The sequence below is a fragment of the Phoca vitulina genome, unplaced genomic scaffold, assembly GCF_004348235.1.
Source record: "Phoca vitulina isolate PV1807 unplaced genomic scaffold, GSC_HSeal_1.0 scaffold15, whole genome shotgun sequence".
NCBI classification, from domain to species: domain Eukaryota; kingdom Metazoa; phylum Chordata; class Mammalia; order Carnivora; family Phocidae; genus Phoca; species Phoca vitulina.
This window is the reverse complement of record NW_022589718.1, coordinates 27,894,124-27,908,872: the sequence shown is the minus strand read 5'-3', so window position 1 is coordinate 27,908,872 and position 14,749 is coordinate 27,894,124. Positions and strand designations below refer to the sequence as shown.

At 37.6% G+C, this 14,749-nt stretch overlaps 1 protein-coding gene across 1 annotated transcript in view; it reads left to right on the top strand.

Annotated features, from left to right (window-relative positions):
• The window catches only part of TENM3 (teneurin transmembrane protein 3), a 2,501,300-nt gene that overhangs the window by 1,540,246 nt on the left and 946,305 nt on the right, over positions 1-14,749 (top strand). The window contains exon 6 of the mRNA XM_032413691.1: positions 4,004-4,166. The gene's annotated coding sequence lies outside the window, so the exon portion shown is untranslated. The remainder of the gene's footprint in view (positions 1-4,003; positions 4,167-14,749) is intronic.

Here is a 14,749-nt window from a genome sequence, read left to right as displayed (position 1 = left end):
TGGTAAAAACTATTCAATGAGTAAAATGTACTCTAAGGCTTTGTTTCCTGGACCACATAGCTTCATGTGACTGTATTCACTCAGATATAATTAATAAAACAATAATGCCAACTTCAACTCTGCTATTCTTACATAGCAAATGAATTAAAATTGAAATTGAAACAAATGGAGCCTAATGATGTCACTACCAGGGCTCGCTTTTTTTTTTTTTTTTTTTGGATCAACCCCCAGTCCATCAAATTATACTTTTCAATGACCCCTGCCAGAATGCCAGGAAATAGGGGAGGCTCACCAGAACCTTTGGAGAAGAGACAAGGCCATGTATTTTCTTGTCCTGCCGCTGTCCTGGTGGCCGCTAAGGGGAAAAGATGAGAAGTGTGTAGTTGGTAACACAGAATCATTCTCGGAGCATAGGAGAGTCTTGGGCAATGACATGGTGGAGTCGCAAACTCAGAATCTGAAAAATGATGTGATTTCTTATAATAAGGTAGGGCAGAAGATGAAGCCGGATCTTCCATCGGCTGCCATTCCCCACACACAGACCAAGGTTTCTTCCTTGGATTGCCATTGCACCACTGCCAGCAAGTTCAGAGCAAAGCACAAAGCCTAGTACGGATCCATTGTTCCAGTTACTATGTGAGCTGGTTTCTGCTTTAGCCGATTCAACAGGTGCCATTAAGTGGAGAAAACTGCTTATAGAAAAACAAGGAAATTTCATTTAGGAAAAGGCTTCCTTCTACCTCCAGCAACATCAAGCTGGGTTCTGTTGAAGCTGCAAATTAAATAGTAAGAAAATTCATATCTTTGGCTAACAGCACACAAATTTACTACCTGCTCTGAAGCCTATTCCTTCTATCATGCGCTTAAGAAACACAGCCCATGAGAAGACATGAACAGACATTTTTTCTAAAGAAGACATCCAAATGGCCAACAGACACATGAAAAAGTGTTCAATATCGCTCAGCATCAGGGAAATCCAAATCAAAACCTCAATGAGATACCACCTCACACCAGTCAGAATGGCTAAAATTAACAAGTCAGGAAACGACAGATGTTGGCGGGGATGCGGAGAAAGGGGAACCCTCCTACACTGTTGGTGGGAATGCAAGCTGGTGCAGCCACTCTGGAAAACAGTATGGAGGTTCCTCAAAAAGTTGAAAATAGAGCTACCATATGATCCAGCAATTGCACTACTGGGTATTTACCCCAAAGATACAAAAGTAGGGACCCGAAAGGCTGCGTGCACCCCGATGTTTATAGCAGCAATGTCCACAATAGCCAAACTGTGGAAAGAGCCAAGATGTCCATCAACAGATGAATGGATAAAGAAGATGTGGTCTATATATACAATGGAATATTATGCAGCCATCAAAAGGAATGAGATCTTGCCATTTGCAACGACGTGGATGGAACTGGAGGGTATTATGCTGAGCGAAATAAGTCAAACAGAGAAAGACATGTATCATATGACCTCACTGATATGAGGAATTCTTAATCTCAGGAAACAAACTGAGGGTTGCTGGAGTGGGGGGCGGGGTGGGAGGGATGGGGTGACTGGGTGATGGACACTGGGGAGGGTATGTGTTCTGGTAAGCGCTGTGAATTGTGCAAGACTGTTGAATCTCAGATCTGTACCTCTGAAACAAATAATGCAATATATGTTAAGAAAGAAAAGAAGAAGAAGAAGAATGTAGCAGGAGGGGAAGAATGAAGGGGGGGAAATCGGAGGGGGAGAAGAACCATGAGAGACAATGGACTCTGAAAAACAAACTGAGGGTTCTAGAGGGGAGGGGGTTGGGAGGATGGGTTAGCCTGGTGATGGGTATTGAGGAGGGCACGTTCTGCATGGAGCACTGGGTGTTATGCACAAACAATGAATCATGGAACACTATACCTAAAACTAATGATGTAATGTATGGTGATTAACATAACAATAAAAAAATTAAAAAAAAAAAAAGAAACACAGCCCATGGAAACTGACAGGGAATGTATAACAAAGTTGCCATGGTCAGTGTTGCGAAAAGGTGCTTTCACATCACAAAACTAATTGTAACTGATTTGGGGGAGGGAAGCATAAAAAGCTGACAGCTCAGGGAAAAACACATCATGGTGTATTTCTTCGAAAACAATTGTACTAAATACTCATTAACTTTAACATGTTCTGTCCTCAGTCTGTCATAAAGAGAATTTAAACATTGTTTGGAAAACAGAGTCCTAAGGTACACAAATTGCACACAGTCATAAAACACAAACTATGTATATGAATATTACCATTTAGACATCCTTTAGTATAATAAAAGAGTAATTTGGCTCAGTAATATACCCTGGCTTAAATGCAAATAAAAAGATGCATTGAAGGACACAAAAATGGTACTCAAATGCAGGATGTTGTATTACATAAATTTTTCAGGCGCACAAGATTGGTGTAACCAGCACAATTGCCAGTTTGTATCTGGGGAGTACTACTCTATGTATTGTGCAATAAACATTATACAGCACAATAAATGAGGCAAAATAGCTGGGAAAATATGTGAGGGGAAAGAGTAGAGAAAGGATTATAAAATATCTTTATGAACATTAACATAAATGATGAGTTACAATTTTCCAGCTTTATTCTTTTGACAAATTTTCTACATAGTAATGGTTTCCTCATATACTATCATTTAGAAACATACTGCACAACCATATACCTATAAAATCTATAGTTTCTTTTGTCAGGTTTGTTGCTGTTATTCAGTCTGCGTCAAGTATGCTAGCTAGTTAGGTGGTAAATTTATAGCATATACACTAACTGGATTTTCTAAACACCCTCCCTTAGAAAAACAACATGAAATATAATAGCAATGCAAAACACTGGAACGCAGTTTCTGTTATGTTGAACCAGGGAGCAGAGCATCCCTTGTGTTCTGTGGCATCTGCCCCTGAGCCAGTCGTCCCTGTTAGAAACCCCCTTATAATTATTACATCATTTATTTTGTGCTCCTCATGCGTGGGTTTATATTTCCCCATTGTCTACAACCTTTCTGAAAGCACGAAATTTGCATCCCTACTTTTTCTGGGACTGATTTTTTGGAATGTTTTAGCTTGGGTAATGTATTCATCATATCTGTGACTTACGATGGTGTTTTATCGTTTGTTTGTTTGTTTTTCCTTTTGCTGTCACTATTTGATTTTTTTCTTGACATTGGCAAGCTCATTCGGTTTTGTTCTCCCAAGCATGCATTCTAACCTCCCCACCTTCATTATGATGAGGGAGGGGTTAATAGCTATTAATAGATATATTGCCCTTCTAGATTCCAAACTAGCTTTTAAAATTTGTTTCCCTCCCTTAATTTATAAATATTTTAATCAATAATGTATCTATTATTTCCCAAGTGAGCCCTAAGGAGTGTGTTTGATGGCCTCACACAAGCCATTCCAAGAGGACAGCCTCTCTCAAGCAGCTGACACCAGCGAGCCCCGCTAGTTTTTACCTCTCGCTAGTCCCTGTATTTTTAGGTTAGTGAACAACAGCACACTCACTCCATCGCTGAACCAATGAAATTGATGTGCTGTGCAAGTTCCCTCACTCTTGTTTTGCTGAACTTGCATTGTATCGCCCACTGCATATTCAGTCTGAAGCTAGCCCGGAACAAAAAGCCAGCCATCAGAGAAAAACACTGTCTGTCCTCAATGCTGTAATTCCACTTGATCAGCATCAGCTCTGCATCAATAATTAGACAGGGGTCCAATAATTATGTTGGCAATGCAACAGCACAGTCAAAACTTTAGTTATTTCCATGAAGTGATTTCCAAGGGCCGAGACCAAGGTTTGAGACGGATGCTTCCCCCGCCCCCCTTTACCGATAACATCGCAGATGATTGAAAACGTGTGCCCTTTGTATTGTTTGGAATACCCCCTTCCAGTTGTTGCTTCGCGTACCAACTAAAGAACTATACTTGCTTTCATATATGACATACTTGCTTTTAAAAATCTAATTAAAACTTTCTTTTTGGTCCTTAGGTAGAAAGATGGCTCTGTTGAGATAAGCTCTTAATTAATGCACTGAGAGCTTACGAGTCCCACCTCTCAACAGGAATGATTGACGTCCAAGGATACATAAATTACACTAATTGAGCTCTGCCTCTACACAGGCTTTCCACAGCCAACTCATCAGAGAAGCTAGGTGAGTAGACCAGCATAAAGAGTTATTTCAATATGTTCTATGCTTTCCCAAAGGGGGAAACAGAAACTTTCCAGACTGTTGCACATTTATTATCACAGAAGGCAGTTCTTTTCTTCAGTTTTAAGATGTAAGTTTTGTGTTGTAGTTTTTTTTTTAATTATAAAAATTAGCATTTTTAACATAGCCATTTAAATTTAAATAACCGCATTCTCTTTGCAATTTTCAAGCAGCAAAGCTCGCAAGCCAATTACAGTATGCAAAAATCACTTGGCATCATTTGTTGATATTAAATTGTGTTGCATAGCAACCAACGCGTATGCTACGGAGGGATTGTTTGAAATCAAACCCAACCTTAGTCCTTGAGTTTGGTTTTGAGAAACGTACCTAATTGTAAGCACACCTAATCCCCAGCCTCACCAAAGACCATACTGAAATGTTTCTTTTATGTTCATTTCATTCTGAGGCTTTCAGTTCATCCATTTCTTTTATGCTGTTATAGGTATTCCGAGGCTCTGACTTTCCTAAGATCTAATAAACCACTTGGTATAAACTAGATGGCTTATTAGTCTAAAATAAAATTAAGAGACATGCTATTTGATAGAAATGAAGACAATTATATCATATTAAACATCTCCATCTATATCTTAAATTTTTATTCACAAATTTTTAAAACTGTCTCAACAATTGTGAAAAGCCCACCATTTTAATTATTTTCAAGGACAATATGAATAATATGGGAAATTTAGGATATTGAATTATTTACTTAAAATTTATCACTAAAAATATATGTGTCATTCAGACAAAATGAAAATAGGGCCTGAGTTCTACTGTGTAAAATTTTAAATGGCAAGAGTAAAAGGATGAAGACCACAAGAAACCTAGATGGAGAAATTATTAAGCATAAAGTGGATACATCAAAGTGAGTAGAAGTGGAAAAGCAAACAGTGAGAACAAAAGGGAAAGAAAATCCAAATGATAGAAATCGTGAAGTAGGTTTTAGAAATAATAAATAAACTGCCAAACCTAAACATACCCCCAAAATCGGTACTGGCAAAGGTAGAGAAAATAAGTGATAAAAGGAAACAGGACTGGATTCAGAAAATATTTCGGGGGACCATCGTGTCCTAGTACCAAAAATCAAACAGAATTTTTTTTAAGATTTTGGGTTCCTAAAACATTCCGGAGAACATGTTGCCCCCACACTTTCTCTCTTTCTATTCCAGCGCACTTTGCTGTGCCTACTGTTCCAAATTGTGAAAAATGTGGAGCCCCACTTAAAAAGAAAATCATAAGATGGCCACATTTCTATCAAATAGCTATATCATTACCTGGGAGAAAACCTGAAGTGGAGAAAAATTGAGAGAGATCAGAAAATCCTGAGCTTATAATCTCGTAAAAAAAAAATAAAATGCTTTTAACATCAAGACTATCTTGCTAAGACTGAAATGGAATAAAAATGGAACAGTTTCTTGACTGTTAGATGCTTTTATTATCTGGTGGCTACCAGGACCCAAATATAATGTATCGAGACCATTGAGGTATAAGTCATATAACATTTTCTGCTTAAAAAAAATTATTTAGGTGTAATGAACATGAAGCATGTCTCTCAAAAAATCCAAGCCTTTAATTTTCTGTAATTATGTGTTTATGTCCCATTCTTTCATCAAATGATATGTGCTAAGCAAGGTAAGGTACGTAAGGTAGTTTTCTATGAAGTGGTGCTTGGAATGACCTAAATCTATTCATCTCTCTTGAGAATCTATGTATTTAATAATCATGAAAAGGCAGTATCACTGTGTGCTTCATTAGTCTCTTATCTGTAGAAATATTTATTAGGAGAAAAAGTAACCATATGCTCATCAGTTGGCAGATAGTCCTACTTGAATTCACATATTTTTAATGCAGTTCACAAAAAACTCAACATACTTTAATAATACTATATTAACAATACCTTTGGATTTAAATCGGTAAAATGTACCAGAATTAGTATCAACGTTTTTCTTCATAGATGTTGGGTCATCAAAGTGCTGATGCCTGCCAGAAAACCGTAAGTCATTATGAAATGGAGTAGTCAGCACGGTGGTGAGCCAGGGCCACCGTGCCTCGAATGGAACCATTAATGTAATAGCCTATCACTCAAGCTAATAAAATCAGCTCTTACTCTAATCTGTTTCCGAACGCGGGCTATCAGATCCAAGTTTCCAGTGACTATATTGCATCATAGTCATATTATTATTATTATTTGATACATAAACGGACAAACCCAGAGACGTGTTGGTTATCCTCTACTATTGTACTATATACAGTAAAATAAAACCTCAGTGAACTCTTCTCTTGTCTTCAAAACAGAACACTTTTCATATACTTATTGCTTCAGTAGGTTGATAGGTTTCTTAGACTCTTTCCTCGTTTAGAATTCATGTCATTCTTTAGATGTGGGACTATTCAGTTAGCTGGACAACTCATTATTCTACCACTGTTTGGTCACTGGGTGAGTTGCTTGTTTGTAACTGCAACAGCAGTTTTAAAGGTTTTGTGGATTTATGTAAAATAAAATTTGTTACATTTTTTTAAAAGACAGAGTATACAGAAAAAAATCAACAAATACACTATAATATCCTGTAATATCAATGCCAACATAGTTTTGGTTATAATTTTAAATAACAAAAACTAACGATAGAAAAAAAGACACATTTATAAAAGCCTCTCCCCTCTAAAATAATGGCTAGTTATAATGTCTTAATATTTCTTCCACAGAAATGCAGAGCCCTTTAATTATCTACATACCATTTATGCCTCCACTCTACAAGTTTTACTCATGGATTTTTATGTACCAAGCACTATTTTTAGTGCTAGGGTTGTAACCGTAAGCAAAACAGATTAGAAAAAAACAAAAAAAAAAACAACAAAAAAAAAACACCCTGGCCCTCATAGGTCATGCATTCTTGTGTGGAAAAACAGACTGTAAACAGAATAAATGTGTGTGTGTGTGTGTGTGTGTGTGTGTGTGTGTGTATGGGTGTGTGTGAGAGAGAGAGAGAGAGAGAGAAAGACAGGGACAGAAACAGAGAAATAGTGGTAAGTACTCTGAAGAAAAATAAAACAGGGGAGGATGCTTGGAAGTGCTTTTGTCAATAAAGAAGGTTTTATTGAGAAAGTGATACTTGAGCAAAGACTTGAAGGAGGTGAGGGAAAGGCCTCTGTAGGCAGCTGGGGAGCATTCCAGGCAGAAAGAAGAACATGTGCAAAGCTCTGAGAAAGGACACTCGTCCCGGAGGCAAGTGGCACGAAGGGGCTAACGGCTGGAAAGCAGGGGTGTAGGCAGGAGAGGAAGAACATAGCAGACTCCTAGAGACAGACGGCTAGAGGCTACTAATCAATTTTAGCTTTTAATCTATGTAAGATGCGAAGCTTTTAAAGTATTGTATTTTGTTCTGTGTGTGTGTGTATGTGTGTTTTGTTGTTTGTGTTCTGGATGTGGAATAATACTGGAGGATTTTGAGGAGGAAGATGGCATGAGCAGATGTATGTTTTGCAAGGACGGCCCTGGATACTGTGCTGGGAATAGACGGAAGAGGAGAAAGGGCGGCAGCAGGAACACTAGGTAGAAGACCATTAGAATAATCCAGGCAATGGCTCGGACCAGGACGGGAAAAGAGACAGTGGCGATACGTGGTTTCACATTCCACATATGTTCTGGAGGGAATACCGACAGAATTTTCTGATGGGTTGCGTCTGAGATGAGAGATCTAGAAGAGCCAGAGATACTCCAAAGTTTTTGGTCTGAGCAACTAGAAGGATGGAGTTGTAGGTTGTTAAGGTGGGGAAGGAAAACGTTTGTAGTGTCCTGTTTTGGACCCATTTACTTTGACATGCCTATTAAGTGTCCAGTTGGAAATGCCAGGAAAACAGCATTAATACAAGAATCTGTTCTTTAGGTCTTGGTTAGAAATAGGACTTTAGAAATTCCCAGCATAAAGAAGGTATTGAAGTCACCAGACTGGGGGGAAGTCACTGAGGGAGCAGTCATGGGTAGAAGCAGAAAGGAGCATCAAAGGCTTAGACATGGGCACCCCAATGTTTAGAAGTCAAGATTCTGAGGTGTAGTCAGTGAAGGGGGAGGAAACCGGAAAAGGATGGTTTCCTGGAAGTCCAGTGGAAGCCATTTGTAAAATGCTGTCCTCACATCAAGGAACATGAAGATTAGATGGGATTAGCAATGTTGGGTCATTGGTGGTGTGGTGGGAGAGAAAATCTAACTGAAGTTGGCTCAAGAGAATGAGAGAAGAGAAATTGAAAGTTCTCTGTACAGACCACTCCGAAGGAATTTCGCTATAAATAGGAACCAAAAAAAATTACATGGTAGCTATAGGCAGAAGGTTTTTAACCCAAAAACTTTAGTATCACTTTGTCATATTAAAAAATGTTGATTTTTAAATTTTTATTGAATCATTGTTAAATTCATAGATACATTTGTGAAAAATCAATACCTTTCTGCTATGTACTTTTCTTACTCATGTGTATGCTTGGTTTTATCATTTGCTCATTCTGTCTGAATTCTTCAGAAGAGTTTTAAGGTTTTCTTATATAGACCCTACACATTTATTTATTTAAATTTATTTTACAAGTATGGGCACATAAGCAGCATCCTTAGTGTTTACTTGATCAATAATAGAACAGAGAAAAGAAACTGTTATACTCAGAGGCCCTCAAATTCATACATCAATTTGCTTTATAGATATGGGACTGTTATTTCAACACCTAAATTACTAATTTCTAACATACAATATTTTGCCCATGTTTTTGCAAGTGGCAATTTGTACGGTAGCCAGAAAGTAAGTAAAGAAACAGATTTTTCATATTTTCAGAAGTAGATGTACCTGAAATGAGCATCATGTGTACATAAAAAGAGTAAGTTGTAAAAATAAAATATGCTAGGTTGGATAATCATCTATAATGTTAACAGTCCAATTGCTTGTCATGTAGAGGAAAGTTGTGCTTTAATTAAGCAATAAGACATGACAGGGTGTGAATTATGGAGTAATAATTCTTGTCTAGTGTATTGTTAGACAAGAGGCCAAGGGCCAGGTGTCATCGCATACACCATGCATAAATTATTACACTGTAATTTAAATCTAGAACTTTGTAGAATAATTCTAAATTATTTTTCAAATAATTTTGCAAAATAAGAAATATATTGACTATATTAAATTCTGTGTTAGAGACTATATTGTAATGTGGTAAAATTAAGAAGCTGAAAGAAAGCACTTATTTCAGGGAGGGATGGAATATAGCAAGACAATATAGTAAAGTTGGCTTCATAATTTGTTACTCTCCACACAATATTTTTACAGAGATGATTCCTAGGAAGTTGATACATTAATTTGACATTTCTCCCCATGATTAGAAAACAAATAGTGGGAGCTAAGTTTTGAGAAATTTTAAGAGGGGGTCCTTTTGGGCTTTTTTTTTTTTCCTTTACAAAGTAGTGCTAACTAACAAATAACTCTAACATAAATCTTCCAGAAAAAAAGTGCATCTCTCTGAAAGAACTTGGTAAGGGGTGGAGCAATTCTACAGAATCTGGGGTCCTTTTAAAATCAGTGTGATTTGTAATCCTAACGCTTTCCCCCTTAACATACCATTTTGAAGGTCCTCTTTTATAAAGACATTAAAACAGATCTCTTATCACAAGAAAACACATTGTTTGAAATACTGCTTTTTTAAAAAAGAAAACTCATTTCTGCCCATTCAAAAGAAAAATGTTTGAGGGTGTGATGTGATTGTAATAAAGAGAAAGTCTACTTGCTTTTCATCTGTAAAGTAGTGTTTCAAAAGACCACTTCCTTTTAAAGTCATTATATTTTGTGCTCCTATTGCTAATATTGTATACTTTCATAATGGTTGAGGGGTTAGCAAGTTCGACTTCTTTTATGAATATCGCAAGATGGGTGTTATATATTACAACCTGAGACTGTTACTTTTGTCTCAGGATTTCCTTTAAATTAGTACATTTTATCATCAAATTTGATCTCTTTCTGTAACTGTGATAACCAGAGATAGCTTAATATATAGATCAAATATAAAGTATTTTTGAAGGGTTCCAGAAACACTCACCTGTCCAGAATATATCCCTTAATATCTTATCACAGGATCATTAATATTTACTCCTCTGGATTAGTGTTTGTGTCTCAGTCTTTTATTAAAATAAAATCCCTTCCAAAGCAATGATGGAGAATCCAGTTATCAGTTATTAATCCCTCAATCTATCCATTTGATAAACCAGTAGATTGTTTATCTATATTTGCTTTAGTCCATGACAGAAAGCAGAGAGGAAATGAGACACAAGAAAGGAATATTGTAATAGATATGAGACAAGAAAATTTCCAGCATGAAATGTGGGCAAGGTATTGGTTGGCAGGCCCTTAGGTACTAGAAGGTGGCTTGAAAGCACACTTTCGACATGGTTGGGGGTAGAAGAACCCTAGGAAAGGGAACAGAATTATGAGTTCTTCAGGCAAGGATGGACTGTGTCTTATTCGGTGCCTAGTATGTGTCTTAAATGAGGAAAGAGGTGGGAAAAGCCAAAGAAAATTTTATCTTCAGTACTGAACAGTCTCACCCACTTTGTAACTTATATTAGGTCCGTAAGTCTATCACAACGGTTAAATAAAACCCATTTTTTTGTATGTTTGTTTGTTTCTGTTCTAACTGAATTGGGCAAGATTGACTTTTCTACTCAGTGGCTTCAATTGATCCTTTTCTGGAGATCCATCTCAATAGGATTTTACTTTATAATTCTTGATATGGGAGACCACAACTTTCTTTCAGTCCTTCTCCAAGGTTAGTTGGGTCAGTTTTGGGCAACTCATATAATGGGTGGCTTTTAAAAAGCATAACAGCCACCCAGAGAGTTATCTTTAGAGGACAGTATTCTAAAATTATGCCATTAGCTCACAACAAGTGTAAATGAAGAACACCTATGTATTTTAAGAAAAAGGTAATCAATTACTGTGTTTTAATTTTTATACTGTCATGTCCTTGACTTAGGCTTTATCTACTTCTGCACAGACTTAATTATTTTAAGATATTTTGGGAAGTAATAATTTGTGAATATAATCATCTCATTAGTTGGTTGTCATTGGGTCTACAAGCTTATTCAAACAGGCACCAAATGTACGTTGCAGCTGGCCACACCACTCAGTAGGATGGTCAAAATTGCTTCCTATAGATTTATGTTTATTAGGATAAATTCTTTGTGCTTACTTTGTAAGAGGCTCAACATTAGGGACTCTGCATCACTGCCTCATTAATGTTTACAATAACATTGCAGGATTAGCGTTGATTTAGAAACTGAGACACAAGTTCACAGGGTTCCTCATTAAGTAAGCAATGGATACAGTCTTTCAACCCAAGACTATGATTTGAAAGCCAGAATTATTTCCAGTGAACCATATTGTCTCCTGCTGAAGTTAGAGTCAGAATGTTGTTTGTTTTTTTTTTAATTAAATTTAGCCCTTACTAAAGCCTTCTAAAGAAAACAAAAACAAAACCAAAACCAAACTCAATTGCCCAGTCAGCAATCCAAGACTCTTAAATTCCTCCCAGTGACCATTCTAGGAACTTTCTCCTCTCATGTTGCTATATACCCCTTTTCCGCTCTAGAACCCTTACACATTTTCAGAAGTGCAACAGCAGAAGTAAGTCGTGAATTAACAGGCATGAGCACCGACTTCATCACATGCAGAACCAACAGTCAGTTTAACGAAAAGGACCCCATGATTCTGGCCACAGAGCAGGAGCATTGCTAACCTTCACTCACATTTACTTGTAGTCCATTTCGATGAACTGGTGTCACACCTTGTTTGTGCATTGGAGTCGGGTTGGGAGTTTTGATTATTTGGGGGAAAAACAAGTACTCCCCTCTAAATTAAGGGCAGATAAAAGAAAGAAGACACAGAAGCAATATCAAAGTGTTTTTGCCCGTGCCTGAGCCCATCCCTTTCTACCAGGTATGCTTAACATGTTTTTTGTAATTCATCCACTTGACCCCTATCTTATTTCCTAACACAACTTCCCTGCTTTTTGTTTCAATTTTCTTCCCTATAGTTGCTGTTTCTAAGGTTTTTGGCTTAGAAAGCAGCAGCCCGGGCTCCTATTCCTAATCTCTCTCCCGTATAGACAGTTACTTCTGATATTGACAACCTCAGGGCTGTCCCAATCTTTGATTCACTCCACCGTAGCAGCTCAGTGGAAAGGACATGAGTCCTCCTTTGTGACAAGGTCACTCATTGTGTAAGTTGGCGAGGTTCCTTGTCACTGCATTTGGATTTAAAGTGCAATGTACGTATCAATCAAGACCAAAGTAGGGAAAGGAATCCTTCCTATCTTGCACTACAATGGTATCATTTTAGCTTTTGGGGTGAGAATTATTAACAACATACCCCAGCTTTCTTTACTCAAAAAACCCCTGCTACAAAGCCAGCGCAGAACAGAAAGCAAAATTATGAAAAACTAAGGTCAACAGTTGCTAGAAATTTCTATTTCTGCTTCTAAAACAGAAAAAAAAAAAAAAAAAAACCCTATCTTTCAAATCATGGCATACAATATAACCAAGAAAAAAAAAGTACTGAAAAAAATAAGACACTAAAAATAGCTCAGTGGCAGTTTAATAACTGACAAGACTTATTCCATCAGCTGGAAAGAGTTTAAAGCCTTTACCTGCTCCACTCACATGATAGAGATTTACAGTTCATGGCTGAAAGCTCACATGTGATGGGGAAGTATGCGATCATGATTCATCTGCGGATGCATTTTTCTGCTTAGTAAGTGGGATACTGTTTGTTTAAAGGAAATTAAAAAATCCCCAAGTTTTCGGGTGTTAAAAAAAAAATAAGACACAAAGGACAGGAAGGAACGAAAATACTTGTGTACAAATAGCAGTAGGACACCTGAAGGTAATCAGAGCTGCACCTGGTACTCCCGCGAACTCGAGGTCAGGTGTTCTTCACACAGAAATACGTTGGAAGAGAAGAGGTGGGTTGGAATCCTCTAGCATAAAAGAGAAAAACATCTCCCCTCTGAAAGCGAGCGCAGAGACAACCTATGCCACCGAGTCCTTATCTCTCGGATCCCCCTCCCAGCACTCCGTAATTCGAAACAGACAGGCAGCACAGATGGTGAGACAATACCCCGAGTCCGCGTGGAGCATCATAGATCTGGCTAGTTGTCTAATTAACAGTCAGTTATTTTTGGATAATACCCACAGTTGTTTTACAAAAATGAAAAAAAAAAAAGATGGATTTATCCTGAGTTCAGATATAAAAATATTTGTACAGGTTGGTGCTTGGGCTTGCGCCATTGTCCTCACATTTCGACTACTGGCCGATTACTCAAACCGACTTCTTGGCGATCGGCAGCAAAGAGACTCTGTGGAAATGATACCTCGCACCATATTAGTGGCATATGACAAAATTTTCGGTCCCTAAAGAAATGTTGGAGGAGGTGATTTTTTTTTTATTTGCACGTAGTTTTGTTTGTTTTTGACTTTGAACAAGCAGATGGCGGAGAGGCTTTGAGACTTCTTGGCAAGTCGTCCCAACACACAGTACTAGGTTAGGTACAGAGGAGACATTCTGTTAAGTATGTGCTCATCAAAATGATGACCGGGATTCCTGAGTCAGCAGACGATGTTGGGGAAAGTTCTTCAGTTAATGGAATGTGGGGGTTTAATGAGGCTTGATTCGTTCATGTAGAGAAACAGTGTGGGGAAAGGAAGCAACCATATGAAACCGACCAAGTATGTTCCTTGTAAGATTTTTTTTTTTTTTTTTTTGAGAGAGAGAGAGAGCCAGAGAGAGAGAGCACAAGCAGGGAGAACAGCAGAGGGAGAAAGAGAGGCAGGCTCCAGAGCCTGATGTGGGGCTCGATCCCAGGACCTGGGATCGTGACCTGAACCGAAGGCAGATGCTTAACTTACTGAGCCACCCAGGCGCCCCCAAGTATGTTCCTTGTAAAACACTTTTTACAGATGTAGTTATATTGGCAGATATTAAGCTACCTTTCAAGCTATAAATCAGTTTACTAATCACAAATCTTCAGTCTAGTAACAAGACCAACAATCACAATAGCATATTTGACAAAAGCAACATTGAAGTTATCTGTGCTAGTTTTAACAAAAAAGGAAGAGGTGATAACAATTCATCATTTATTGAATGCTATTACTTCCCAGATTGTGTTCTATATTCCTAGTGATTTGCATATGTATATGTGTGTATATATAATTATCATATATATTATGTATATTACATATATATTATTACACACATGTTCATATATATAAAATCACACAATTTTGCTTTCTCAAGTTGCTTATAATACAATAGATAAAGACCGATGCAAAGTAACCTGTTTTTGTAAAAGTGCAGATAGCATGCGTTAAAAGTTCAATAAGGAGAGAAATATTTGGGTGGAGAAATGAGAAAATTTTTCGTGGATAAAAAAGATTATGAAATCTGCCTTCAGAAGATGGATACCATTTCAAATGGTGACGAAGAGAAGGGCATTCCAAGAGGAAATGGCAT